Below are 26,604 nucleotides of genomic sequence, written 5' to 3' on the forward strand. Positions count from 1 at the left end.
AGCAATGTCAGAGGAAGTGTCATCTCCGAGAAGTGAGGAATGAATCGACGATAGAAATTAGCCAGGCCAAGAAATCTTTGAATACCCTTAGGAGAAGAAGGTTCAGGCCACCTGAGAATGGCCTTTACCTTCTCCGGATCCACCCGTATTCCATTAGAGGATAAAATGAAGCCGAGGTATGGTATTTCGGTAGCCTCAAATATGCACTTCTCGACCTTAGCGTACAGACGATTGTCCTTGAGTCTCTGCAGTACTTCCTTAACCAGGTTCCGATGTTCAGTTAGAGTGGAAGAGTAGATCAAAATGTCATCTAAGTACACTACTACGGAAGTTCCTAGCATATCAGCGAAAATGTGGTCCATGAACCGCTGAAACACCGATGGGGCATTGACTAATCCAAACGGCATTACGCAATACTCAAACAACCCCAACGGTGTTCGGAACGCGATCTTCCATTCATCACCTGCATGGATCCTGAGTAGATGGTAGGCTCCGCCTAGATCGATCTTAGTGAAGATCTTGGAGTCCTTAACAGCTTCAAGAATGTCCCTTATCAAGGGCATGGGATAACGATCCCGAACAGTAATTCTGTTTAGTTCTCGATAGTCTATACATGGACGTAATTCTTTCGTTCCCTTCTTTGCAACGAAGAAAAGCGATGCACCTCCGGAGGATCTTGACTTCCGAATAAGACCGTTCTGAAGATTGGACTCTAGATATTCTTTCAAGACTGTCTTTTCCTGCTGGGATAACGGATACATCCTACCAAAAGGTAGTGAGACTTCTTCTTTTAGGTCGATCCTGCAGTCTTCAGGTCGGTGAGGTGGGAGGAGCTTGGGAACAACATCTTCGAAAACCTCCTTGTATTCTTGATACTGAACGGGAATGGCAGAAATAGAAACTGTAGACTGATTGATAGGGCATGCAGAGACTTCAACCCGTTGCTCCTGGATGCAATTCCTTCCACAGAAATCTGAGTTAAAACTCAGACGATTAGCACTCCAATCAATCGAAGGATTGTGAAGTCTTAACCAAGAAATGGCAAGTATTACTGGAAAATGAGCAGCCCTAATAGTGTCAAAGATTATCTCTTCGGTATGATTCTTCATGGTCATCTGTAATGGTACTGTTTCCATGGTAACAGGTCCTGACGACAAAGGACGTCCATCAACACCGTCTACGGGAATGGGCTTCCTCTTCTGTCTGAGCGGGATACCCTTGCTTTGTGCCCAAGAAGAGTCTATAAAGTTGCCTGCAGCACCGCAGTCTAACATGGCTAATACTGGAAACGAGACATTAGTAGAGTTCAATGTAACTTGAAATATCATCAGTCGGTTGTCTTCTCCTGTGTTAGTGGTGTTGCAAGGGCTTGTGCCACCTTCCCCGTAGTCTCCCTTGCGTAGACTCGGGGTTGCTCGTTTCCTGAACGCCGAGATGGAACCACTGTACAGTCCTTCAACTGATGGTCTGGAGACCACAATACATGCACAAATTGAGTTCTCTCCTTCGTCTTCTCTCCTTAGTAGACAGAGGTCTTCTGGTTGTACCAATCTGCATTGGTTCCTCTGTAGAAACACGATCCTTAGGTTGTGCACTAGCCTGGGTGTTCCATTGGAGTCCTCGACCCTTCCGTTTCTCTTGGCGTCTCTCCTGCAACCTGAAATCTATCCGGAGTACCAAGGAAACCAGATCGGAAAATGTCTCGGGCCTTTCAACTCATGCCAACTCATCCTTTTTATCTTCGTGCAACCCTCTTCGAAATATGGTCTGTTGCGCAGTGTCTGGCCATCCTGCTAAGCTTGCCAAACCTTGGAAATGAGAAATATATGTCTTTACGTCTTGGTTTCCTTGTTTTACATCCATAAGGGCTTCATAAGTTGAATACTGAACCACAGGTCTTTCGAACTTAGTCTTGAAATTGCGAACAAATAAGTCGTAATCATTTACTGAAGGATCATCAGAGGTAACTAGAGGTGTTGACCATTTTAATGCGCTACCCGTTAGGTTAGCTATCAGAAAACCAACACGAGATCTACCAGACTCAAAATTCCTCCTTCTGAAAGAGAAATACACCATACAAGCGTCAAGAAATTCCTTCATTCCCTTAGGGTCACCATCATACTTGTTAATGCTTGTTAATACGGCGGTAGTTCACCTCTTCCTTCATCTCGAGTTGCTACTTGTTGACGAAGAGCTTGATTTTCAGCCTGTAGATTCTGCATATCGACTCTTAATGCTTGAATGGCGTTACACATCTCTTGAACCTGTTCAGGAGTAGCCATCTTCTTTGTCTTTTGGCGTTGTATACTGTCAAAACTTGCAACCCTGGATCCCTTTTCAAACTCCTCCTCACCTGAATCTCCGTCGAATTCTTCTCAGAGTTCCGTCTTCTCTGTCTTTTGTGACTTTTGGATCTCTTTACTCCTTCTTTGATGCAAGTACGGGCGTGACTCCCGTACGTACGGGCGAAACTCCTCCTCACCTGAATCTCCGTCGAATTCTTCTCGGAGTTCCGTCTTCTCTGTCTTTTGTGACTTTCGGATCTCTTTACTCCTTCTTTGATGCAAGTACGGGCGTGACTCCCCGGAGGCCACCGTGACTGGATAGGAACCAAGTCCCAGGAGCCTCCCAGGAGCCAACCCGCTGTTCCAGGGAAAAAGCCGCAGGCAGAAAAAACTCTGTGTGAATGATCTTCTTCAGGTTGGATAGAATAGTAGAATCGAGACCTCTTCCTTCTTCGGTAAAGATGATAGAGTAGATGGTGGTGCCGAAGATACTGAGGCACAATAGACGCACAGGAAACTGGTCGGAAGGTAATTGAACGCCAAGGCAGCGATACCACAAACTGAAGATTAGACTGGAAAGCCTTTACAAGAGAGAAGAGACTCCGGCCGAAAATAATTGAAAAGATATGAAACGGAAGTCAGAAAGAAAGATAAGCAAGGTAAGGCAGAAAGGAAAAGTACAGGAACTGAGGAGTTAAGAAGAAACTCAAAGTGCAATTAACAGGGATCAAACCGATAAGAGAAAATAAGCTACCCAAAAATAGTACGTTTACCTCTATGAAAGATAATGATTGAAGAGAGAGGGAAAGCTGTAGTAAGCAATAACTGGTAGCGAAACAAACAGCAACACAGCGCTGGAAAGGTACGAGAGTACTAAGATACAACGCATCGGAGCACTGGTGCGTTGTGCGTAAATACGTGCTGACGGCCATCTTGGATAAAGCATAGACCGCTACACGAAGTATCCAGTATCCATGTTAGGTGTACTTCCATCGGTTCCAAACCTTCCAAGGTCGATGCATTACAACAGCACAGTTCTGGCCTTAGTATCTACGTGGCTTGGCTCTACCACTAACAGCTCTTCTGATTTGATATGTTTCAGGTTTCGAATGTACTTGAAGAGTTTTAACACAGAGTTTCGGTTCAATGTTATCTTGTCTCTGTTTTCTTCCACTTGTATCAACTTAATTCGCCATTTCGCTTGGTCCACTTTTCTTGGTTTTTGGTTGTACATTTGTGTCTTGGATCTATAACGAAAGACTGTTTCCTCTAAGTCCCTTTGTGAGCAGAAGCTGTTCTTATCATTGTTTCTAGTTCTATCGTTCCTGGCCGGGTTGGCGTTTCCCTTCTCTGACTTTTTCTGTTTCTCCTTTGATTCTCCCGATGATGCTGAGGTTCTGCTCGCCATCTCCTGTCTGGTTGTTCATTTTCATGAACCTTCCGCTTTGAGTGGGCACGTTTTTGCTCATTCCCTGGATGTCTGGGAGTCCGCCTGTCCGGGGTTCTTAATCTGGCCATTTCTCGTTCTTTTTTCATTTCTTTCATTATTATATTGTTATTGTATTGCATTATGTTGTCTCATTTTATATGAATAGTTTTGAAAGGTTCATTTAATTTAGCCATCCAAAAAAAAAAAAAAAGAAGTCATTTTGCCACAGAAAGAAAGGCTGCATGAAGGAGACTGAGGAAGGGAGAGGATGAAAGACAGAAAGGGCAATGGTTAATGAAAGAACCAGAGTATAGGAAGGGTGAACAGGGATATGGTCTGTCCCCTTTCTGTAGTGGCTTGGCAGGTGAAGAACGCTGGGGGTTGCCCAAAGCAAATGCCAGAGGTTTTCGATTCATTCTAAACCTTCCAGCCATCACCTCTTTGTTTTTGCTTTGTCACCCCGAGTCGGACGGGTATGCCCTGACTTGGGTCCTGAGCCTGGTGGGCCTAGAGATCCAAACTACACCTCACTCATGACACCCAACAAGGCTGAAACATGTCTGGGGATGCTTGTGGTCTCGTGCAGAAGGGATGTGACCTAGCAGTTCGGGCTGGGCTGCCCCTTTTGTGGTGTGACCAAGTCTGATTTGCATATGGTCTTTCCCCTTTCTGTAATGGCTTGGCAGGCTGAAGAACGATGGTCTGAAGGGTAGCCCAGAGCAATGCCAGAGGTTTAATATTGAACCTGCCAGCCATCACCTCTTTGTTTTGTCCGGAAGTGGAAAAGGCCATCAGATATGCATGTGTTTTCACCCATACAGGGTGGTGATACAGAAGCTGGGCCTTGCGTCACAAAGATTTTCAGTGCTCCCCAGCAGGCAAATGCAAGCAGCGTGCACAGTTTCACACAGGAAAAACCTTCCAGAATACCGGTCTAGATTGGTGAGCACCTGCACTTCTGTTTCCAGGTCAAGCACTGGGTTTGTTTTCAAAATCGTTTTTTGGTTTCAACACAATGGTTGCGTTATTTTGGAAGCAGTTATGCAGGGGGATCTCAGTTGCCCTTTATGGCAGAAAAAAATTGTCTGCGGGATTGTCTTCTTTTTTATCGACTTGTTTTGGTCATAGTGTATGTCACATCTAACAAAAAGATTTGGAAAATAAATGTCACGAGATTAAACTGCACACACTATGTTCGACCGCTAGATGGCACAGTCAGCTTGTATGAGCAGAGCACCTAGGAGTGGACTGGGAACTAACTGTGGTCCTGGACTCTGCTTTCAAAATAGCCCCACATTACAGCTTACACGTGAAAGAGCATCTTATTCGTCTACAGCGCATACCGAGATATAAATATTTCAGAAAAAGAGGCCCGTGCTGTGGAGGTTTTCCCTATGGGCCAGTCAACCACATCATTACCAGGGAAGACCTTAAAGAGCAGATAAGGCCCAGGTGGTTAGGAGCTGTCAGGCTTTTTCTTAACGTGAAACAATTTGTTTCTTTGTGCATTTCAAAAGGAATCCTTTTCCAGAGTGTAGGACCTGCACACAGAACCTCTGGTAGCTTATTCTGACTTTCCTGGAGGTGAAATGCTGGTTTACTTTGCATCTTGTCAGCAGATGGCACTTAAGAGGGCAGATATTTCGAGGTCTTACATTTACATTTTGTGGCTATATCGGCCTTGATTAAACTGAATTCTAGCCGTGTGGCTCTATCGGCTTTGAATAAACTGGATTCTAGTCGTGTGTCTCTATCGGCCTTGAGTAAACTGGATTCTAGGCTTGTAGCTCTATCGGGCTTGAGTAAACTGGATTCTGGCCTTGTCGCTCTAGTGGCCTTGAGTAACTTGGATTCTAGCCTTGTGGCTCTAGCGGCCTTGAGAAAACTGGATTCTAGGCTTGTAGCTCTATCAGGCGTGAGTAAACTGGGTTCTATCCTTGTCGCTCTAGCGGCCTTGAGTAAACTGGATTCTAGCCTTGTCGCTCTAGCGGCCTTGAGTAAACTCGATTCTAGGCTTGTAGCTCTATTGGGCTTGAGTAAACTGGATTCTAGCCTTGTCGCTCTAGCGGCCTTGAGTAAACTGGATTCTAGCCTTGTGGCTCTATCGGCCTTGAGTAAACTAGATTCTAGCCTGGACAGGGAGCCAGCGTAGACCCGGGATATTGTGTTACATTTGTATGCTCAGGACACCAGTCTGGTAGCTGCATTCTGTGATAGTGGATCACATGATGTAGAGGTGTGTCTGGCATATATGCATGTATCTATGTATGGGATTCCAAGGCACAAACCTAGCTGGGAATTAAGGAGGCTCTGTACAAAGGGGACACACCCGGGGCGTTACAAGTAGAGTGCAGGAATAGCAGAGGAGTGGCAGAGTTGGGCGCAGCATTCCATACAGTTCTCTTTCCTTAGGCAGAGAGGTAGTTATTCATTTCCTCCTTCATTTCTCTGTCCTTGTATTGAGAGATACTTATCCCTTTCTTCCTTCATATCCTGTCTATACATTGAGAGGTGTATTAGAACAAGAGGCCAAATCCCCAAAAATGTTTTGTTTTCGGGGGAACAATTCTCAAAAAGGGATAGGTACAAATATGAGGATAGGGGTGCCGAGAACAGCACTACCTCACTCCTACGATCCTAGGGAAGAGTGGAAGTACTTATGGTCACACATAAAACAGTCTAAACATAGACATTGTCACAGGGAGTCAACAGGTAAAAACAGCCAGGCGCAAATGCGTACAAGAGGTCAAATTTTAATCATATATTTGTAAAAAGATTTTTTCTAAAAAAAAACACAGTTTAATACATGCAAGGAAAATAGAAGGCACAAAAACAACTATATGATCCTTGCATCAAGAAACACAAAAAAGGCTTACAGAGAAAAATGGAAAGAAGAAAAAGAAACACAAAGAAAGGGTAAATTAATACACCCTATAATCCTATGTAGTGGTTTTGCAAACGCCTAGTTTTAGACATTTGTTGAGATATGGGGTGTCGACATGTTTCGGCCAAATGATGGATTGGACATTTTCTGAGGTGTCCATACAGAGGTAAATATTGTGGCCATCTTCAGGACAGTTGATTTCTTCACAATAGGCCTTATGAGTGATTTGATACTGACATCATGGATTTATTATCACTGGATCGAGAGTGATAATCAAAAGGCCAAAGAATGGCTTGCACAAGTTGCATCTGGAGGCACATTGGCAAACAATCTCCGGCAAGGTACACCTGATTCTATTCGTCCAGACAGGCAACGTATTCATTAGTCGTGAAAAAGGGCTAGTAGTGGGTTGCTGCAAGCGTTATGGAAGCCGGAAGTGGATTCAAAACATGGCAGGACCGGAGGACTGTGGTGCTGCGGGGATCAGTCACTTAATTGACTGGATCCGCGAGCAAAAACAACTGGCTCATATCAGAGTGTCCGATCTTTGTAAAAGTGTATGCGTAATACTCTGATGCTCGTGGGATGAGACGCATGAGTTCGCTGTGCCGTGGAAAAAGTCCCAGGGGCCTTCTGACCAAGGGAAGTGTTACAATCAGACCTGTGAGGCGGGGGCTCCAGGGAACATCTGCTCACACTTCCGGACGCTTACGAGATGAAATGGCCGAAGCACCAGGCCTTGATTTACCTCTGGGAGGGATGGGCTTCCACCATTTCACGGTTGCTTGTGTGTGAAGTTTGTTGTCCAGCGAAAATAAGGATTAAAGGCAACAACTGATGATGTCTGATACCGAAAACCTGGAGTCGCCCGTTCTCCGGCATGAACTTTAACTGTTTTTTTTTTATTTTTTAAATTGCTGAAATAAATCAACTTTTTTTTCAATTTATAAGAATATATTTTTTAACGGAAATAAATACAATTGATATAAAAAAGAGATATTTACATAGACAAAGAAAAATGTTTACATGGAAAAACAAGAAAATGTTGTGCGCTTCTAGAGGCCAGAAAAAATACAGCAAAAAACACAGCAAAACAACAATCAACGCTAAACTACCGAAAAATAACATTCAATATATGATTTAAAAAAACCTTTAACTGTACTGACACAGACAGGATATGTAAAGGATTCCTCCTGAGCGTATTCTTTGTTTTGTTACACACAACTCACTCGACTCTACCCTTTAGTTCTCATATGAAACAAGAGGAATGGAAAACACAACTGTTCTGCAGAGTTTGACTATCAGGGAACAGATTCCTCAGAGAGACTCTTTCACTTTCGGAAATGCATAACTGTGACTGCATGTGCACGCAATAGACCTGACCGGGCGTCCCTGTGCAGATCATTTTCATGCGATTCCGATACGGATTCTTTCTTGAACTCGTTGTACTGAAGATGTGCTGTCTACCTACTCCCCCCTCAGGACCATAAGCGGCTCGCTTCCATTTCTCCCACAGGCGAAGGTTTCTGTCACACACACAATCAACCAGGATGCTAATGGCACAGTGTGGGGCAGAGGCGTTGCTAGGGGGGGCTAAGGGGGCTATAGCCCCTGATCTTTTGGTTGTAGCCCCGAATAGAATCTCAGGAGCTACAGCCAAGAGGCTAGCTACCCCCCAGTCCCGACAGTTCCAACATCAGCCTAGCCCCTGGTCTTTTGGTTGTATCCCCAAATAGAATCTCAGGAGCTACAACCAAAAGGCTAGCTAGCCCCCAGTCCCGACAGTTCCAACATCAGCCTAGCCCCGGGTCTTTTCCAGACCTGGCAACTCCCCTGATGTGGGGGGTGCATCACACCAACGGAAATGTGCTGGAAATGTAAGTGGTTTCTACAAGGTTACGGGAAGATTCCATGTATTGGGGGAATCCACTGTGCATCCCCTGGTCCTGACATTACTTTTCTTAATCAATTACACTCTGGGAATAGTGAAGTAAAAGCAAATCCCAGGACTAGAGTTTGTTGTCCCCAGTGACATGGAGCTGTCTGGTAACCTTAACCATATGGGACCTTGGTACATAAGGGTAGGTGTAGCTACCAGGTTTGCCAAACTCCTCAACCATTTATGGGGAGTGAGTATTAACTGCTAGATACCATGGTGCGTTCAAGAAATTGGGGGTGGGAACCAATGACCTTTGTGGGTGTAGGTAAATTGTGCCTACCACACTCTCTCTAGCCCACCCACCTTACACCCACCCTTTGTGTTCTTTCCCAATCTAACCCCATTCTCTCTACCCCAACCAACTCACCCTACCCCCACTCTCTCTAACCCCACCTACCCACCTTGCTCCCATTCTCTCTACCCCACCACTCTACCACCATTCCCTCTACCATTCCCCCACAAACCCTACCCCATTCCTTCAACCTCACCCACCCTACCCCCTTTCCTTATACCCCACCCACCTTAGGTTCACCCTCTACCCCCACCCACCGTCCCCCCAGTGCTTTAAGTGGACTGGGGCCAGCCGGGGCCGGTCCCTGGTAGTCTCCAAAAGTGAGGCTGAGCCAGGGCCCTGCTAGAGCCCCTCAGTCACACTACGGCGGGACACATTATCCCACCACGGCCGCTGCCGCGACAGGAGATACACCCGCCATTAAGTCAGGCAAGCTGAGAGAAGTGCCAAACAGCCACAATGTCGCTGTGGGTGGTGGGCATTTCTGTCAGTCACTGTAACTTCCTCTGGTGAACCGTCGCATGGGGGGTCACCAAAGGAAGTTACTGTCCTTTTGTTTCCCCACACCCTCCCCAGTTCACTGAGGCGTCTTTAACCCTTGGCAAACCTGTGGACTCTGTGACATATTTCTAGATTTATAAAAGATGGCCAGAAAGTGCACAATTCAAGCCATCTTTTATAAAGCGTTACCGATGGACAAAGACGCCTCAGGCTTTGTCCGTAGTCAAAGCGTTATAAAAGGTCGATTGAATTGTGTACTTTTCAAGCCATCTTTTATAAACATACAAATATCTTACATATTTCTATGATTAAAAAACAAGGCTTAAAAAGTACACAAACCAGAGTAAGGTACGGACACAAATATATACATGTTATATATTTGTGTGCGTACCTTACTCTGGTTTGTGTACTTTTAAAGCCATCTTGAAGTATGCAAACCATAGTAAAGCACGCAAACAAATATATAAATGTGGGCATTTATATATTTATGTGTGTACCTTACTATGGTTTGGGCACTTTTCAAGCCATCTTTTATAAACATAGAAATATGTAACAAATTTCTATATTTATAAAAGACGGCTTGCAAAGTACACAAACCATGATAAGGTACCCATACAAATATATGAATGCTTACATGTATTTATATATTTGTTTGCATACCTTACTTTGGTTTGTGTACTTGCCAGGCTACGCCCATCATGTAAGCCACGCCCCAAATGAGGGCCCCATCAATTTCTTACCCCACTTAAAGCCCTGCCTAACCCCATTCCTTCTACCCCACCTACATTATCTTCACTCTCTACCCCCACCCACCTTACCCCTATTCTATCTACTCCTACCTGCCCTACCTCCACTCTCTATCCCCACCCACCCTACCTCCACTGTCTACCCTCACCCACCCTACCCCCACTGTCTACCCTCACCCACCCTACCCCCACTCTCTCCAACCTCACCTACCCATCCTTCCCGAACTCTGTCTAAATCTGCATACCCACCATACTCCCATTCTCTCTACACCCACCCACCTTACCCCCACTCTCTCTGACCCCACCTACCCACCCTGCTCCTATTCTCTATACCATTGCCCCATCTTACCCCCATTCTCTCTACACCACCCACTGTAACCCCATTCTCTCTACCCCACCCACCCTTTCTTCACTCTCTACCCCCACATACCCTACCCCTATTCTCTCTACCCCCACCCAGCCTACTTACACTCTCTCTAACCCCAACCACACTGCCTCCACTCCCTACCCGCACCCACTGTACCCCTACACTACCCAGCCCACCCTACCTCCACTATCTCTACCCTCACCCACCCACCTTACTCCCACTCTCTCTAGTCCCTCCTACCCCCACTCTCTACCCACCCACTCACCCTACCCCCACTCTCTAACCCCACCTACCCACCCTGCTCCCATTCTCTCTACCCCACCCATCCTACCACCATTCTCTCTACCGTTCCCCATCCACCTTTCCTCATTCTCTCTACCCCACCCACCCTACTTCCATTTTATCTACCCCCACCCATCCTATCTTCACGCTCTATCCCCACCAACCCTACCCCCATCTCTCTAACCCCACCTACCCAACCGGCTCCCGTTCTATCTAAGCCACCCTCTCTACCAACAGTCCCTCTACCACTCCCCCACCCTCACTACCCACATATCCTTTACCCCACACCCTCTATCTTCACTCTCTACCAACACCCGCCCTACCCCTCTTCTCTCTGCCCCCACTTGCCCTACCTCTACTATCTCTACACCCACCCACACTACGCCCATTCTCTACCTCACCTACTGTGCCCCCACTCTTTACCCCACCCATCGTACCCCCACTCTCTACCCCACCCACCCTAACTCCACTGTCTCTACCTCCAACCACCTTACTCCCACTTTCTCTAACCCCACCTACCCACCCTACCCAAGCTATCTCTAGCCAACATACCCATCCTACTCCCATTTTCTCTATACCCACTCATCATTGCCCTTTCTCCCTAACCCCCATTCTCCCTAACCCATACACCTATCCCAACTCCCTCTAACCCCAGCTGCCCACCCTTCTCCCAATCTCTCTACCCTACCCACCGCACCCCCTTTCTCTCTACCCTATCCACCCTACCCCATTCTCTCTACCCATTCTCTCCACACCACCCACCCTACCTCCACTTTCACTACCCTCAAACACCCTATCTCCACTCTCTACCCCGACCCACCCTACCTCTATTTTCTCTAACCACATCTACCCTACATACACTCTCTCTTAACCCACCCACTGTACCCTCACTCTACACCCCCTCACCCCCACTCTCTACCCCCACCCACCTTACTTCCACTCTCTCTCTACCCACACATGCCCACCCTACTCCCATTCTCTCTACCCTCACCCACCCTTCCCCACTCACCCATCCTTCCTCATTCTCTATCCCACCCACCCTACCCCCTTTCAACCCCCGCACACCCACCATACCCACACTCTCTCCTTCCTCAACCATCCACCCTACCACCTCTCTCTAACCCACCGACCCACCCTACACCCACTCTCTCTATCCCACCAACCCTACCACCACTCTCTCATCTTCACTGCAGAGTAACCCCTCAAAGCACACACCAGAAGAAATGCAGCCCACTTAGGGAAAAAGGCCCAGCACACGTCTTGCAAGGAGAACAAGGTTTAATCTCATAAAAATACAAGTACGTGTCAACAAAGAACTCTTCTGTCACGGAGCACTCTGACGAAAACCGCATGAGCAATAGCTTTTAAGGTTACGTAGCGTCATGACTGACATACATTACATAGGTTACAAATCCAGTTAATTGGTTGGTGTGACCCTATACACAAATAGCCTGCTCCATACGGGATCCCAGGCGATTGGTCCAAGCATATTCTGTCCATCTTCTTCCACGTGGGGATCTTCTGCTGTCAGTCAACACAAAGACAGTAATTGGCAAGTATTTACACAGGCCATGATTTCACATCTTTGCCGTGCACCTGGTACCAAGGACATGAGCAAGGCAGCTGCTTTTGAGGTTGCGATAACTTTTCAGAACTACGCGTACCCCCGCTCGTTTCCCAGACATGTTGGCGCCTCCACATGTTTCGCACCTGTTGCGTACATTTGTTACCTTCACCCCTGGCACCTCGCAGCACAAATCACATGAACTAACAGTGGGGGCAGGTCACCCTTGTTCTCTGATCTTCCTGATCAATTGGTCATTTTACAGTTTTATGACCACAGGTCTTGGGATGGTCCGTGTACTCAAATATTTGTGTACAGGGCTTGGGGGTTGTATAACTTATAGGTCAAGACAGTGACGGCCTAGAGCCCTCACCCCTCTTTCTCGTGGGATAACTCTTCAAAATCCTATTCCAGCCTCTTTTGGCCTTGAAGGGCACATTCTTTCTGGGTTGCATGCACTTCTGATAAGACATAATAAAGACCTGTATGTGTGTGTTCAAGAAATTAACCTTCTGCGAAGCTGCCAGGGCTGTGGGCAAAGAACGCACACGCACCCTTTTATCCTTCAGAACGGAATGTAAGTGTACTAGCATAGCCATGGCACTAGGCCTCAATTTCAAGATGGCGTCTAACTTCCAGAATTGAGTTTCATTACACATGTAATACTAATATCGCATATCACTACATGTCCACTACAATTCAGTTACTAGGAGTCAGCCAACTCGCCCTCCATTCTCCCAACTCTCCCTACAGTATCTCCTTCTACACCGCCTTGTCTTAAATCACCTGGGGGCCTGGAACTTTCACCCTGCTTCTCAACATTCCCCCTTTTCGATAATTCTATATCAACAACCTCCCTTCCCATTCTTTCAGCCTCCTCATACCTCCACGTTCCTTTCTTGGGCACCCAAACTCTACATTCTGACTGCAAATTTTCTCCTGCTATATACAGCCCCCATCTCCTTATAAGTCGACCCAGTGTTCCGCATAATTTTCAGGATCTGATGGGGTTTTGGTAACTGTCCCAGGAGGATAAACACTTTGCTCTATTCTCACCATGCAGGGCTTATCTGGGTCTTCTGTTTTTACCTGCCCATCTTTTGTACCCCGAAGTGTACTGCTCACCCCCTTTGAAACCATCATCATAACACTATTAGGGTTTGATTTAGCACAGCCTTGAATTCCCAACTGGCATGTGCAAAAAATCACCAACACGGACACTAGCACTGGCACTGGCATCTTGACGATCGCTCCCATCCACGATGGTGCCTACGAGAAAAGATCATCGAACCATTCACTCTCCTGGATCACAGCTTACTGTTAAGGGACTTCAATTCAGTAATCCAACTAAGTCAGTGCCTAGTCTGGGATGCCCAAGGGAAGCCCTTATTTATATATTTTTATGACTAGTTCATAAATCTGGATGATAAACCCTTATATAACGCCCCTCTCTTTGAATCCCCCTGACCTCACTGAGCCAAGAAGTAGGTTTGTTTTGCAATTTACAAATTAATTGGAAAATGAAACAAGATATATATATCATACTTCTATAAATAAATTAATATTTGATAGCACACTTATGATTATGACAGTGATCAACAATGGATAATATTACACTAGCACACTTTTTAATGACTTAGGAGTTGGTAGAGAAAGGATAAGGTAGCAGAGAATACTTTTATGGTTTCAAGGGAAAAACAATGATGGAAAGAATGCAGCACAGAAATAAACTGATATGGTTTCAACAAGAGAGAATCTAATCACTTTTCCCCTTGTGGCAATTCACTCCCCCCCTATGCAGTATAAAGAGATGGAAGGAGAGCACACAATTTTCAGGAATACCATCAAATGCAATACCAATTCAGTTCCCCCCTAGCAAGCTTAGAGCACAAGGATGATTTTAAAACACAGGCAAAAATACTTTAAATGTGATTTGCAAAGAAGTGAAAATATGCTAAAAATGATTTTAATTCCCTATAGGCGATTCAGGGTAGGTGACAGCTACTTTGAATTAGTTCAGGTCAACACTATCAGTGATTCATGAGGGATTATAAGGTTGAAAACGGATTTCAGCAATGCAAAGCAAAAGACAGCGATTTTTTTTTACAAGTGCTTGAAATTCAGCTAGTTGCAATTCGCGGCACTTTTTCCGTGTGCGTCCAGTGCGATTATGGAACAACTATAAGGAAAGTGCTAGTTGGAAAGCTTAGATTCTTAGCTTTACAATGAAAGTTAAATCTCGTTCCTAGCACATACGGTTCCAAAGATACGGACGATTTAGTGGAGGTAGATTTTCAGAAGTAAAATTAAAGTTTCAGAATGACAGATGCGCTGTGGAAGGTTTTGAATCAACAAGATGGACACACAATTCTATGATGCAGTTCTAGATAGGTTGGAATGGTTTGAATTAGATTATTTTAAACTAAGAGATTGGTTCTGGCACAGTTTTCAGGATACTCACTTCTAGTCTTGGAAGGAATGGGCCTCTGTCACAAATCTGGTCAACAGGTTTAGCTGTGGTTCTCTCGCCACGAACGGTCTCTGGTATCGGTTCTGCTCACAGCGATCTGGGTCAGCTCTGCTCTGCTGGTCTGGATCTCGGGTTCTGGCAAAAGTTCTTGTCACTGCACATCGGTCTGGTCTGGATACAGCACTGCTTTCTGGGTTCTGGCATAGGGTGCTAGCCAGAATCAAACAGCACAGCCCGGCTGTTGAAGAGTCAAGTTGCAAAAGATGTTGAGACCTGCTGAAAAGGATTCAGCTTGTAGTTCAGGCCCCTCTGCTTAAAGTTCTGGAGTCTGGAGTCTAAGTTCTGGATCTGGAGTCTTCTGGATATTGTCTGGTCTGGCAAAATGCTTCGCAAGAAATCAGTTTGAAATGGATAAGTGAATGCCTCTTCCTGGGTCTTAGTGGCTCTTTTTATGTCTTTTGAAAGTGGGTGGGGAGGCTGACTTTCTATGCCCCACCCTCTCATGATTTGATAGGCTATCGAATTTTCTGTCCTCTGACTGGAGAACGGAGTAGTGAGTCAGGGTGAGTCAGAGTGATGCTATTTTTATGGCTGGCTGAAGTCCCTCCCCTTTGCATTTACTTAGAAAAACTATTTTTCGTAACCACATATGCTTCCCAGATACACAAGTTGTTGAAATTACATGTACACATTGCAGATGAATTAAGGTACATTCTTGCCCAACTTTGATCTTCCTAAGAGCTTCGGTTCAGAAATGACAACTTATTTTCATTTTTAGTGGGTTTTTCCATATTGGACTTTTACCCAAATTTACACAGAGGTACACCCCCTCTCTGGGCATATTACAGTAAATTACTATGTCTCTAGTATAAACACAGTGTCTACAATATTCATAATTCCCAGGGTTTTGCCTCAGAACATCACAGAGGGACCAGCTGAGTCTTGAACCGTGAGTAAAATTTTAATTTTAAGAATCTCAAAGTTGTACATTTCTGTCACCTGGTTACAATTAGTTATCAGTATTCTTATAAAACACATATTTGCCTTCAATTAATTTCACAAAAGTGTCTGGGTCCACCCCCAGAAACTTGGTGAGTCAGAGATCACATGTCTTGTTTCTCCCAGAGCAGTGTTGACAGTTAACACCCAAATCAGCATATCCTATTCAGTGGAAAGAGGCTATTGTTCCTTTCTGCCAGGCTGCAGGAAACTCTCTTCCCCTCCTAATTTACATGTCAAGGCGATATCCTGTACTGTTGGTGGTAAGAGCAGGTGTGAAGACTTCCCATCCTCTTGAACTTTTAATTGAATCAGGCTGCCTTCTTGTGAGGGCCTGGGAACAGCAGGGGTTGAGAATTCTCATTAATCAGCAAGCTAGCTCAGGATCCTTTTGCAACTCCTGAAATACAATTCTCATGTCAGTTTAGATCGCTAGCGCCGGTTAGTGTCAAATGCCGGTACTGCACCCATTTTTGACAGCTGTCTTGAATTAATGTCTTTCAAAAAGGGGATTTAGCTTGACAGCATATGATTTTAGCTGACATCGTTTTGATGGGGATCCTTGCAGTAGAGTGATGTAGAACACCCCACCAGAAGTTGGATCTTTATAGTGGTCTTGTGGGCCAGGATTTTAGCAACTTTAGACACCAATGAAACACATTTTTGAACAGCTCTGGGTGCAACCAAAGGATGGGTCTGGGAATTGTCAAAAGTGGATGGTGGCTTATCTGTCAGGTTTTCACTGCGCTTTTTCTGGTGGGCAGCGTTGCTTATTCTAAGTGGGCAGCATTGCTTTTTATTCTACCAGCAACGCACAGTGATGTTGTAGGGCTCGGATGCGTGGGTGAAAACATCCCACAAGCCCCCCTTCTTGCGATGGCCATTCTGATCTTTCATCGATGGAACTTCGCAAGACTGGGATGTTAGCATCATCTTCTTCTGATTCCGGAGATGACAAAGTTCAGCATCTTTTCCTCCATCAGGTGGATCGATCGGTTCTCCTCGCTGGTCCTGATGGGAGTATTGGGCGGTACTTTGGGCCCCTCGGATCTCTGCTCCCGGTCCCCGGATCGTCCTCCTTGGCCAGTCTCCAGGTTTTCTCTCTCCTAGGATGACAAAGCAAAGCGGCAATACCTATTCGTAGATATTTATCCCCCACTATTGATATAATGGGGCGTCATATACATTTTATAAATCAAGAGACATTTGCATTCTTATTTTAAAAAACAAGATATATTCCGGAGACATTTGCATTCTTGTTACTATATTTTTGATATGTGGAATATTTTAGGGTTGGAGTTTTTATTGATCTGGAGCGGCCCCCTCTGGGATTCCAGAGGATTCCTCCAGTTGTTGCAGAGTGTGCCTGGGATGGCAACATTTTAGCTGATTAATATGGACCCACTTATCTTCCCCCTCTGCCAAACTGCCTTTCGGGATGTGGATCTTGTAGGCGACTGGGGAGATCTTGTCTACAATTTCAAAAGGTCCCTTCCAAGTAGGCAGAAATTTCCGCTGTTTGGCCTGGTTTCTTTGGAAATTGTATAGATAAATCCGGTCTCCTACATTGTATTTTTTCCTGGTAGTCTTCAGGTCATAGTGAGTTTTCATGCTCTCGTCTGATCTTTCTAGATTCCGCTGAGCATTGGCAAAAGCATGTTGAAGGTGTTTCCTCAAATTCTCCTAAATACTCATGAGTTGTGGAGGCATTGATTAATGTCTGCTCTTGGGTCCTGTAGAGCAAATGCTGGGGAAGCACCATCTTGCGTCCAGTCATTAACTCAAACGGTGAAATTTTAGTTGCAGATGAAGGGGTAGATCTGATGGCCATTAGGACAAGAGGTAATCGGATATCCCAACTTGGCCCAGATACTGCCGCAAACTTTTTTAAGATTCTCACAATGGTTCTGTTGTATCTCTCTACTGCACCAGAAGAGGCTAGCCGGTAAGCAATATGTAGCTTCCTTTTAATCCCCAGTATCTCCCACATCTGTGTCATTACTTCTCTGGTAAAATGGCTACCTCTGTCTGACTCAATCCTTTGGGGTAGACCAAAATGCGAAAAGATGTGGTTGATCATCAGGGCAGCTGCTGTTTCTGCCTTGCAGTTTGGGGCCGGGAGACATTCCACCCATTTAGTCAATAAGCATGTCACTGTCAACATGTACTTATTTCCCCTAGAGGAGCGAATCACGGGGCCTATGAAGTCGACTTGCAAATCTGACCATGGCAGTGTTATCCCCCTCTTTTGGAGAGGTGCACGGTGTGCGAGGGATGTTGGCTGAAATTGTGCACACACAAGACACCCTTTCAAGTATTGGTTGAGGTCCTGCCCCATGTGTGGCCAGTATGCAACCTCTCTTAAGATCTCAAGTCTTGTATGAAACCCCATATGACCGGTTTTGGCCGCATCATGGGCGTGACTTACCATCAGGCTTCAGAATGAGGTAGGAACCACCCACTGGTCATGGCCAGCTTGGGATTTTCTTACCAACAAAGCGTCTTGGATTCAGAACATTTTTGGACATTTCATCAACGCTCTAAGGTCCTCTTTCCCAATGTAATCGGTATCCGTCAGGGGAAAGTTTTCAGGGTCCTCAATGTGTTGGTAAAACTTACCAATTATTGGATCCCCCTTCTGAGCCGTAATCAAATCAGCATCTGGGGTCTCCTTACTCCATTGTGCAGTTTAAAGATCATTGTGAGCGTTTGTCTGGGACATGGTGATAGCAGTGACCTGGATTTCCCCCAACAGGGACTCAATCTCTATGAGATCCCCTTGGATGGCCCCGGTTTTGGCCAGCGGATCAGCTAAGTCATTTCCCGTTTTGTCTGGTCCCTCTACTTTGGAATGACCCTTGATCTTTTTCCAGTAGATGGTCATCCCATTCATGGTGACCAGATCATCAGTGTTTTGAATTAACTTCCCTTGTTTCAAGGGTTTGTTATTAGCACATAACATGCCTCTGGTTTTCCAATTAACCAGGTGCTCCACGAACCCGTTCCACATAATCTGAATCTGTGATTATGACCAGTTCGTGGAGTTGATGTTGGACAGCAGTGAGGATGGCTTGATACACAGCCATCAATTCTGCCACCTGACTACTTTGGGGACCAATTTTGTATGCAGCTGAGGGTTCTGGGGAGTCATTCACCCATGCATTCCCTACGCCGGCCACAAGTTCTTTTTCCCCGTTGTTGTCAACATGGTAAGAGCATCCATCCACATAGACAGTGGGCATTCCCTCACACTTGTCTTCTTCAAAGACTTTGTGTGGGGAATTAAGGTATGCCTCCATGTTGTCCTTGATTTTTAGACTTTCGTCCTCGAGACACTTTTCTTTGACACAATTATGCAATTCAGCCAGACCTTGCGCAGGGGACTCTTCTTGTTTTGGCCATATCTGACCTCCACAGGAAAGCCTTGCATTGACAGAATCCAGGAAGTAATTCGGGAATTACTCACATTTCCGGCTTGGATTCTGTCACTTTGGAGGTATTGCAGAGGCCGGTGTGGAGTCTCCACTATGATGTGTTCCCCCTGGATAAACGGGCAGTAATTCTTCAATGCCCACACCTTTGCCAGGAGTGCCTTCTCACAATCGTTGAATTTTTCCTCCACAGAGGATAAAGTTTTACTTGCATAGGAGATTACTTTATTGACCTTGTCATGCTTTTGACATAATACTGCAGTCAAGCATGTATTAGAGAACCCTGTCTCCAAGAAAAACTCCTTGTTTCTGACAGGGTAAGCTAGGCAGGGCGCTTGTGAGAGGCTTCTTTTGCGCTGTCTTACTACCTCAGATTGTTCTGGACCACATTCCCACTTGACCACCCCCTTCAAGAGATGAATCAGGGGTCTGGTGATCTCTGCGTAGCCCTCAATGAACTTTCTGCTGTAATTAGTCAGTCCAAGGAGGCTCCTTAGTTCCTGCAGAGTTGTGGGGTCTTTCAGTTTCTGGAGTGCTTCCACCTTCTTTTCCTGGGGACAGACACCCTGAGGAGTAATCTCATGCCCCAAGAAATTGACACGGGTTCTACACCACTGCGCTTTCTGAAAGGAAAGTTTTGCTCCGGTGGCCCTCAACTGTGTCAGAACATAACGGATCTCCGCTATGTGTTCCTCCAAAGATGAACTTTTGATGAGGACATCATTTCCATAAGCCAGGTTACCCCTTGTACCCAGGTCGGGCATGGCCTTATGTAGGAAAATGTTGAATTCATTGCTGGAGTTGAGGTATCCGAAGGGAGTCCGAGTCCATGTGTACTGCTGGCCCCCAAAGGTAAAAGCCAGCTTGTATTGGTCTTCCCTACTGACAGGCACAGTCCAGTACCCATTGGTCAGGTCTATTGCAGTGAATACCTGTGACCCCTGGATCTGGGCCAGCCCTTGGTCAATGTCGGGAAGAGGCCATCGGGAAGTATGGACCCGTTTGTTGAGCTCCCTAAAGTCTCCACTGGCCGTTTGGCTTCAATATTCCCAGCACCGGATTATTGAAGGTGCTGTGGACTGGACGGATTATTCCCCGGGACTCAAGGTTCTTAATTATTTCAGTAGGGGACTCCATGGATGCGAGAGGCAAGAGATATTGCTTCACAAACACTGGAGTCATGCCAGGGTCCGTGGGAATTGTTATTGTGTGGATGTCGGTGCGACCACAGTCATATGAGTCTACCGCAAAGAGATCTTGGAAATCCAAGAAAACTTGTTTCAACTTTTGCTTCTGCTCCAGAGTCACACAGGCATCAGCTAGGTTTACTCTCTCTTCCACCATCTGCCTGAAGCCTGGAAAGACTTCTGGTTTTGCTATCTCAGCGGCCTCCTCCAGCTGGGTAGAGAAGTCCCTGGTCAGAGTGCTGATTTGGACTGGAGGCTTCAGGTGGGAAAGGCAACCCTCATGGACCTGGAAAATCACCTCATCCCTTCTGAAGTCACAAGTCACATCTTCCTTACCATAAGGGCAGGAAGTGTACACCAGGAAGTTCCCCCCATGCCGGGTAATGATCCTGTCTGGTGTTCTGTTGTCATAACTGTCACTGTCAAAACAGTCCTTGGGGATTGGTCCTAACAGTTCATTTCCTAAATCAATGGAAAAATGTCGGTCATCAACCGCCATCCCAATAATGGTGCCTGCGGCTTGAGTAATACTCTTTAAGTCGCTTTTATTCACCTCTATTGGAATGGTGTCATGTTCTATGTTGACTAATGGTGTTGGGTTTACCCCCAACCCTTGCTGTTGGAGAGAAGCATTTAGATGTATGTAAGCATCAGGGTTTTTCAATTTTTGTCCTCTTTTAACTTTCGCTTCCAGGGAGAATTGTCGGGTCCTTTCTGGGATGGTGACTTCCTCTTTGATCTGAATTTCAACTGCATAAGGTAGCAATTGAGCTGACCTAAATGCTTTTCCTGGATCATCAAAGCCCATCGGATTATCCGCTAATCGGGACCAAGCTTTGAAGTTTATTAGGTCCAAACTAATGGCAAAGCGATTGTGAATGTCACTGCCTAAGTAAAAGGCGGCAGTGACGTCTCGCACGACCCAACAATTATGGACTATGCTCTTGTTGCCAATGGAAATTTTGAGCATACACCTGCTTGGCAGGAGATGTTTGGAATTGGGTGCTTCCAGGTCCATTTCCCATTTGTCTATCAGTTTGAATGTGGGAATGGCTGGATCTTTTGGCAGTTGGCAGAACATGGCTTTGCTGATGAAGCTCTTACCGTTGTTCACACACACTCGAGCGAGAACAGAGTCCTTCCCATCATCTAACTGAACAGGGATGAACAACTGCTCTCCAATTTGCTGAATATCAGCCTGGCTCAGAGCTGATTTCACATCTTTCTGGACTATTGGAGTGTGAATGTTTGATTGTGGATTAGTAAAGAATTTCAGAGTGTTTCCTTCCAGTGTGGAATACCACCTTAAACTGGAAGGAAGGTTGATTTTCAGAAATAGAGAGGACCCCCCCCCACCCACCAATCTGTTGTCCTACTGTTAATACTGTCACATCTGGAATTTGGTGGTTCTGGAAGTGAAATTCTACTTGGTCAGATTTTTGTTCAACCATGTGGCAGGTGCCGTTTAAACTAACATGATTGACGCTCTGTTTTAATTTTATTGGTCGGCTAGTCTGGGTCCAGAGGACCTTGTTCACGCAATCTATTAGGGGTGACAACCTTCTCAGGAGGTCATTCCCTAGTAAACAAGGGGTGCCCTCTGGAGTCACTACTATGACCGGATGTTTCACCTTGTGTTGCCCAATTTTAATGTCCAAATCTGCAGTTCCCTCAATGGGAATTTCCTTCCCGTCAAAGTTCTGAATGTGTCCAGGAAGAGACGTGAGAGGAATTCGATAATTCTCCCCCCTTCGTGCATTTAGTTCATCAAAGGCCCTTTTGGACAGAAGGGTAGCTTGGGATCAAGTGTCCACCAGTGCCAAAATTGTACCCTGCCCCTGTACTTGTACCGGGTCATAGTATCTTCCCTCCTTCTCTTCAAGGGGGCACAGAAATGCACATTTTTGGACAACTGGTGGGCTAATTTTCTGGTTTTGGACATTGAGAGAGAAGAGATTTGGGCAGAGTTCGGCAGGGAGTTTTGGGAATCTGAAAGAAAAAGTTGGCAATTCGATATTGATGCGGTTTTGGGTTCCCCTGGTTCCGGTTCTGGGCCGCCCGCCCCTTTTTGGAGGCAGTCGCCAGGATGGGTTTGAACCAGGGGTTTTCGGTATTGTTGGTTCTGGGATAGAATGATGGGCGGCGACAGCTCAATCCCCACATCTACCAAGTCCATGTTGGAATCCCTTGGGACCCATTTTTCCTTGGGAGGAGTTCCCCCATCTCTGAAGGAGAAGATCCTTTTCCCAGGAGCCTCTGAGGATCCCTCTCCCTCAAATTGGAAGACCTGTACCTCCTCCACAAAATGGGTCTGTTTGGGTCCTTTGTTTCTCCTACCTACTCTATGCTCCTTGGGTGGCAGACTTTCAGGGGTAGGAGATTTTGTTTCCGGTTCCTGGGTTTCCAGGGGCTGTTTACAAGTAGGGAAGGAAGCTTCCTCCAAGGCTTTACACGCCCCTTCCCCTTGTGCCTCCTCCCTGGGAACCGGTGGGTTATTGGGGAGCTGTCCCTGTCATTGTTCTGGAGCACCAGGCCCAGAGTTTGGGGCATTCTGCACCGGCATCCTCGTCTGAGGGTTCTGTTGAGCCCTCAGCATGTGACCCAGATCCCGTGCCATATTTTGGATCTGGCGCTCTAATTGTGAAACCCGCTCAGGCTGATACGGGTTCTATTTTCTCCCCTGGGCTGATCCCGGGAAGGGTAGCTATCCCTTCTCTGGTAGTACCCCGGGTTGGGAAGATTTGAGTACCCCTCCACCCTTGACCTCCCCTCTCCTGGATTAGGTTGTCTGGGCTCAGGGAATTGGGGAAAGAAGGATGGATGATTTTGGGGCTGGAAATTGGGTGGATACCTGGGAAAAAAGTTCTGCCCAGGGTTTGGTGAATTTCTGCCCTCCTGTGGGAAGTTAGGAGGGAAGTTCCCTGGGTTGGGTGCCTGGTTGGATCCCCCCCTTGGGCTGGAGGAGTCCACACATACGCCAGGATGGGTCGGTTTCCCTTGTAGCGGGGACTTACATAGTCAGGGGAGCGAGGGACCCCATTTGTGGGACTACCTCCTTGACTCCCTGTCTGTGACTGGCCTGAGGGCCTTCTGGGCTGAGAATTATTCGGTGCAGGCAGGTTTTTAGCCCCCCATCTCCAAATCTAAAATGGGGGCAACCTTTACCTCTGCCACCTTGGCAGCAGCAGGGGTGCTGGTCGGTTTGGGACTTTTCTGGGCGTTGTTTTCATTTTCTATGGGCTTCTGCACCTCATAGATCCGGGTGGCCTGTTCAATAACCCAGTCTAGTGACCTTTTCTCGTGAAAATCTCTCACTAGCTGGGTCATTATATATTTGGGTAAGGCATGGAAAAACGTATTTACAAACTCTTTGCTGTCCGTGTGCACCCTTCTGGTAGTCTGCGCAAAGGCACGCTTCAATTCCTGCACAAATTCTTGTGGGGCCTGATCCTCCCCACATTGCAAATTGTGGGCTGCCTTGTGAGCCTCTTAGGGATTTCTGTGAACAGAACAATGTTTCAAGATGGCCGCCCTATATGTGGACGATCTTGAATGGTTTTGGTCCTACAGCCCCGCAAAGAAACTGGAGTATTCTGGGGAGAATGTCCATTTTACATACTGGATGCAGCTACTGCTGTCCTTCAAATGGAAAGTCTCCATCATTTGCTCGTAAAGCTACAAGTGTTCCCAAACAGAATACTTGGCTTTCTTGTGATAAGGGGTGATGACACTCCTTATTGCCTTAATCTGTTTTAAGGTGTCCTTAAGCAAGGCCCTTTTTACCTTATTGGCCTTTTTGGTTCGGGTAACCCTGGTCCATTCATCCTCTGACTCAGAAGCACTGCTCCCAGAGATGCCTGTCTGATCCTCCAAGTTTTCCCGGATTCTGCGAGCCTGGGAATGGCTGGCAGAATGTGGGGACCTGGTCTCCTGTGTCCTGTAACGCTCAGAGGAGTCTTCAGATTCCTCCTTGCTGCCAGGATTTGATGAGTACCCCTCCTACTGACCTAACTGGGCAGAGGTTTTCAGGATGCCCTTAGTGGGCCTACTCTTGTGGGGTTTCCCACTAAATTGCACTGTACTTAGGTGCCAATTCTCGGAAGCCCGCCCATCCATTCCTGGGTGGTACTGGCCTATGAGCCCCATACTTTTGGCTGGATGGTAATCTGCCATCCCTGTGGCCCTCGGCTCATGTGCTCCATGGGACATGAGGGTGGCAGACATAAGGGACCCTGATCACTCCATATATCTGACCCAGTTACAGTGACCTGTTGCGCGATCGCCTGCAACCACACATTCTTGTCCTGTTCCGTCCATTCGCCTCTCACAAATAACTTATGTAAGAGGTGCTCTCTGGCTATTTTGCTATCTACCAAGGTCGTCATTCTGGAAATTGATTTCCTTCCTGACTTACAGAAGTTAGTATATTATTTTGCAAAACAGGCCGTTTCCTTAGAGCGTTCCTTTGAGGAGTGTTTTTACAGTGTAATACAACGTGGTGATCCAACAGGATTTCTGTATCCTATCAGTTAGCACACTGTATCAAGCTGCACAAGTGGTAGATCTAATCCAGATGTCCCAGCTCAAGTCCCCACTCTGTTAAGGGACTTCAATTCAGTACTCCAACTAAGTCAGTGCCTAGTCTGGGATGCCCAAGGGAAGCCCTTATTTATATATTTTTATGACTAGTTCATAAATCTGGATGATAAACCCTTGTATAACGCCCCTCTCTTTGAATCCCCCTGACCTCACTGAGCCAAGAAGTAGGTTTGTTTTGTAATTTACAAATTTATTGGAAAATGAAACAACATATATATATATATCATACTTTTATAAATAAATTAATATTTGATAGCACACTTATGAATATGACAGTGATCAACAATGGATAATATTACACTAGCACACGTTTTAATAACTTAGGAGTTAGTAGAGAAAGGATAAGGTAGCGGAGAATACTTTTATGGTTTCAAGGGAATAACAATGATGGAAAGAATGCAGCACAGAAATAAACTGATATGGTTTGAACAAGAGAATCTAATCACTTTTCCCTTGTGGCAATTCACTCCCCCCCTATTCAGTATAAAGAGATGGAAGGGGAGCACACAATTTTCAGGAATACCATCAAATGCAATACCAATTCAGTTCCCCCCTAGCAAGTTTAGAGCACAGGGATGATTTTAAAACACAGGCAAAAATACTTTAAATGTGATTTGCAAAGAAGTGAAAATATGCTAAAATGATTTTAATTCCCTACAGGCGATTCAGGGTAGGTGACAGCTACTTTGAATTAGTTCAGATCAACACTATCAGTGATTCATGAGGGATTATTAGGTTGAAAACGGATTTCAGCAATGCAAAGCAAAAGACAGCGATTATTTTTACAAGTGATGAAATTCAGCTAGTTGCGGCACTTATTCCGTGTGCTTGTTGGAAAGCTTAGATTCTTAGCTTTAAAATGAAAGTTAAATCTCGTTCCTAGCACATACGGTTCCAAAGATACTGACGATTTAGTGGAGGTAGATTTTCCGAAGTAAAATTAAAGGTTCAGAATGACAGATGCGCTGTGGAAGGTTTTGAATCAAGAGGATGGACACACAATTCTATGATGCAGTTCTAGATAGGTTGAAATAGTTTGAATTAGATTATTTTAAACTAAGAGATTGGTACTGGCACAGTTTTCAGGATACTCACTCCTAGTCTTGGAAGGAATGGGCCTCTGTCACGGATCTGGTAAACAGGTTTAGCTGCGGTTCTCTCGCCACGGACGGTCTCTGGTACCGGTTCTGCTCACAGCGATCTGAGTCAGCTCTGCTCTGCTGGTCTGGATCTCTGGTTCTGGCAAAAGTTCTTGGCACTGCCCAGCGGTCTGGTCTGGATACAGCACTGCTTTCTGGGTTCTAGCATAGGGTTCTATCCAGAATCAAACAGCACAGCCCGGCTTTTGAAGAGTCAAGTTGGAAAAGATTTTGAGGCCTGCTGAAAAGGATTCAGCTTGTAGTTCAGGCCCCTCTGCTTAAAGTTCTGGAGTCTAAGTTCTGGATCTGGAGTCTTCTGGATATTGTCTGGTCCGGCAAAATGCTTCGCAAGAAATCAGTTTGAAATGGAAAAATGAATGCCTCTTCCTGGGTCTTAGTGGCTCTTTTTATGTCTTTTGAAAGTGGGTGGGGAGGCTGACTTTCTATGTCCCATCCTCTTATGATTTGATAGGCTATCGAATTTTCTGTC

Source organism: Ambystoma mexicanum, chromosome 3q, assembly GCF_040938575.1.
Source record: "Ambystoma mexicanum isolate Mex_15411 chromosome 3q, UKY_AmexF1_1, whole genome shotgun sequence".
Lineage (NCBI taxonomy): Eukaryota > Metazoa > Chordata > Amphibia > Caudata > Ambystomatidae > Ambystoma > Ambystoma mexicanum.